Source organism: Cupressus sempervirens, chromosome 11, assembly GCF_028749045.1.
Source record: "Cupressus sempervirens isolate cs-2001-9-10 chromosome 11, ASM2874904v1, whole genome shotgun sequence".
Lineage (NCBI taxonomy): Eukaryota > Viridiplantae > Streptophyta > Pinopsida > Cupressales > Cupressaceae > Cupressus > Cupressus sempervirens.
Window position 1 is genome coordinate 130,614,388 of NC_143128.1, and position 4,694 is coordinate 130,619,081.

Genomic DNA, 4,694 nt, shown 5'->3' on the forward strand with positions numbered 1-4,694 from the left:
TTTTTTATTACACATGGTATTATGGAAATGGTGTCAATGAATAGTTATTGTTATGTTGAAAGATTTGAATTTGTAGTGTGTTTTCTATTAGTGCATGCTTAACCTTGTGAGATAATAAACTTGATCAATAAGTGATATTGTGTAGCTACAAATAGAAGTGTTCCTTTGTCAAATGTCTTGAGAGGGTGCAAAATTGACTAGTAGGTTTTATTATCACACATGATATTTTTCCAGTAGTGTCAACAAAATTTTATCATGTTGCAAGATTTGAACCTTTAGTGTTACTCATTAAGGTGCATGATTAATTTGTTGTAAACTCACAAATATGTTCTGAGGGGAGTGAAGTTACTTGTTTAAAGAGGACAAGATATTTGTGATGAAGTCATTTATTTTTCCTTGAAAAGAGGACACTTCAACATCCTTTTGAGTTTTTTCATTTGAATGAAATTGAGTATTTGTGGATTACAAAAGTTAATGGCTTATCGAGGTTAACAAAGATCATTTTTGAGGAGTGGCCTTGCAAGAGGTCTTTAGAACAATTCAAAGGAACTGTCACCTTGTTAGAGGATTTACAAATGGCTATTAAACCAACTCTATTAAGAGATTTTTGAATCACTGCTACAATGTTAAGAAAGTAACAATGAAATGACATGAATGAGATGTAACTGAATTGCTGATTATAGATCTCTGTTCTACTTCACTAGATCCTTCTTTTTCGAATATAACTTTGTTTCTCTTCAAGGATATCTGATCATCCTTCAAATTCACTCACACTTTCTTCTCCAAACAATTAATACACTTTCATACTCTCTCATGACACTTTACAATTCTCAATTTGGCCTTTCAGAAATACCTTACAAATTGTCAAGTCGGCTCACTTGCAACATAGAATTACCAATAATCATTACCTCAATCAGCTAGAATCAATACTTCAAATAATTAAACTTTATTCCTCAAATTAACATAATTCTTCATTGGTTAACCCTACTCGATAAACACTGTTCTTGAAATGATTTCCCGTGTTAACAAATAGAAGCTCGGTTAACACTTTAAATCCTACAAAATTATTTGGCAACTGAGTGAACTTGGTAAACTCTAACTTTCCTTCTTTAACCATGTGAGCTTAGTTAACAATACTTTGAGCCACAATTTTCTTCGATGCTTGAGTGAGCTTGGTAGACACTATCTACGTAGAGTAATTTCTAGGAATATTCGGTAGACACTAAAAATTGCCTTGCAGACCAACTAAGCTAAGTAATAACTATCTGATAAGCGATATAAATTTTGTGTAACATCAAAGAAAATACACAGTTGGACAATTTTATCCAACAATCTCCCTCTTTGGCATTGATAGCAACACAACATGTCATAGCACAATGAAATTTGAAAACAAGTCTTTTTCTAATAGAAAGTTTCTCCCTCTTAGATTTTATGCCACAAACTTCTCTAATGCAGAAATCTCCCTCTGTGAAGGAATTACATAACTTCTTCTTCAAACAATAAAATCTCCCTCAAAAAAATTTCAAAAAGATATGAAAGTAAACTCTCCCTCTTTGACAACACATTCCAAAGACAACACATACCAAATGAGTATCAATGTACCTTGAGTACTGATTCATACGCAATGTTCCCATGACAATGTTGCATCAACTGATAGATCTTCAACTTGGTTCCTATTGATGCATCACTTAAACTTTATTTTAGTGACCTTTAGATAGGGGAATGACCCCTAACTTACCTCTTAGATACAAGAATGCATCCTTAGGTAATGGCTTGGAGAATATATTTATAATTTGTTCTTTTTTATGGACATATTCCAATCTGATTTCCTTGTCCTATACCAATTCTCTGATAAAGTGGTATTTTATAACAATGTGCTTGGTTTTGGAATGCATCACTGGATTTTTTGATATATTAATTGCACTTGTATCATCACAAAATATAACAAATGGTTCTTTGATTTCAACCTTCATACCTTCCAACAACTATTTAAACCAAACAATATTAGAATAGTTCACTACTACTACAACATATTCTGCTTCTGCTGTAAATTGGGATGTGCAATTTTGATTTTGGCTTGTCCAAGATACCAATCTTTTTCCAACAAATAATGCTCCACCACTTGTACTCTTTCTATCATCAATGTTTCTTGCCTAATTAGCATTAGTAAACACTTTTAAATCCAAATTTCCTCCAAGTTTATACCATAATCGATAATCTTCAGTGCCTTTTACGTATCTTAAGATCCTTTTGATTGTCATCATATGATTTTTTGTAGGTTTCGCTAAGAATCTTGCCACTATACCAACTATAAGAGCAATATTAGGCCTTGTATGAACTGCATACTGCAATTTTTTAATTATTGATCTATACAAGGTCTGATCTACCTCTTTTGAATCATCATCTTTGGTAAGCTTTAGTCCAGTACACATGGGGGTTCCAACTGGCTTTGAATCTTCCATACCAAACTTCTTTAGGGTTTCCTTGATGTGCTTAGATTGGGTGATGTAGATACCATTCTTGCTCTACTGAATCTAAAGACAAACAAAGAATTTAATCTCACCAGAAATAGACACTTCAAATTCTTTGTTCATTTTCTCTAAAAATTATTTGCATTGATCAACATTCCTTGTGAAAAAAGTATCATCCAAAAATATTTTTTCCAAAATAATCTTGTTATCTGGTCGGTCCTTAGCATACAAACTACTATTATCATTAGTTATCAGGAAACCAATCTAAATAAGGTAGTTATGCAATCTCTCATACCATGCTCTAGGAGCTTTTTTTAGACCATACAATGCTTTGTGTAATTTGTAGACCATGTCTCTTTTGTCTAAGTCAACAAAACCTTCAAGTTGTTCAATTTAGACTTCTTCATCAAGAATACGATTAAGAAATGTTGATTTAACATCCATCTAATATACCTTAAATCCTTTATGTGTTGCATATGCAAGTAAGGTCCTGACACATTCCAATCTTGCAATAGGAGAAAAAGTCTCACCATAATCAAATCCTTCTTCTTGAGAATATCCTTTACACACCAATCTAGCTTTGTTTCTTGATACCTTACCATCTTCATTCAAATTGTTTCTGAATACCCATTTTGTTCCAATCACATCCAAGTTTTTTTGTTTTCTATTTTCTCTATCTCTTCATTCATATCCTCAATCCAACTTTCATTTTCCAATGCATCTTTGGCATTTCTAGGTTCAAAATCAAAAAGTAAACATGTACCATTTAGCTTACTTCTTGTCATAGTACCTTCTGATTTGTCTACAATAATCTGATCTGGTGCATGATGCCTTCTAACATACTTGGCCAATACAAGCTCCTTGACTCTTGAATGAATCATATTGTCATCCTCTTGAACTTCAACATTAGGTTAGACTCGGTAGGCATTAGCTTGGTAGCTTCAAAATGTGACTCGGGTCCTTGTGGCTTGGTTTGAACTTCTTGCAACTTGGTCAAGTTGATGAAGACTTGGGAGTAGAAGCCTCTTGATTGACACATGTGTCTGGCAATGTATTAGGTTCAATAAAAAAAAATCTCCTTAATCTTTTAGTTCCTTTTCACTTTCTTCTTCAGTCCTTTCTGCAAACTTATCAGCTTTCACATGTGCACTTTCTATGATTTTGTGAGTAGACAAATTCAAACATCTGTATGCCTTACTCTTGCAAGAATATCTTAATAATATACTTTTCGGTAACTTACATTGGGTTTATAGCCATACCATAACTCATAGAGGGTTTTGAATGAGTCCTTCTTCAACTGTACTTAGTTTAAGGTATGAACTGTGGTGTTGATAGCTTCCTTCCAGTATTTGATAGCAATTTTCTATTCAATCATTAGAGTCCTTTCACAATCCATGATAGATATGTTCTTTCTTTTAGTTATTCCATTCTACTCAGGAGTTCTAGGAGCTGATACCTATCTTTTGATTCCTCTTTCAATGTAGAAGTTATTGAATTCATTGGAGATGAATTCACCACCTCTATCTGATCTTAAGCATTTAAGTCTTTTCCTTGTTTCCTTCTCTACTCTAGTCAAATACCATTTGAACTTCTCAAATGCTTTTGATTTCTCTCTTAGATACATAACAGTCATCATTCTAGAGCAGTCATCAACAAAAAGAATAAAGAGATTTTCTCCATTATAGCTCTCAATTCCAATAGGTCCACACAAATCAGTATGCACAATTTCCAAAATATCTTTAGACTAAAAGCTTTTACTATTAAAGCTAGTCTTTCCCATTTTACCAATTTGACAAGTCTTGCATAGACCAACATTAGGTTTCTTCAAACTAGGAATACCTCTTACTTTCCTAAATTTTCTTATTTTCACCATGTCATCAAAATTTACATGACATAACCTTATGTGCCATAACCAACTTTCTTCAACTTGAGCAATAAAACATGAGCATTCACCATGATCAAGATAAAATAGGTTACCTTTTGTTTGTTTGCCTGGTCCAATCAGCTTTCCTTTGTCATCCAGCACTCTTGCTTTGTCATGCATGAATTCCACCTTGAATCCAATGTTGATTAGATGTTCCACACTCAACATATTATGTTTTAGTTCTTCAACCCAATAGGCATTATCACATACAAGTTCTTTGATTAATGAGATTCATCCTCTTCATTTTATACAACAAGGTTCATTATTTCAAAACCTTACACTACCACCATCATAGTCTT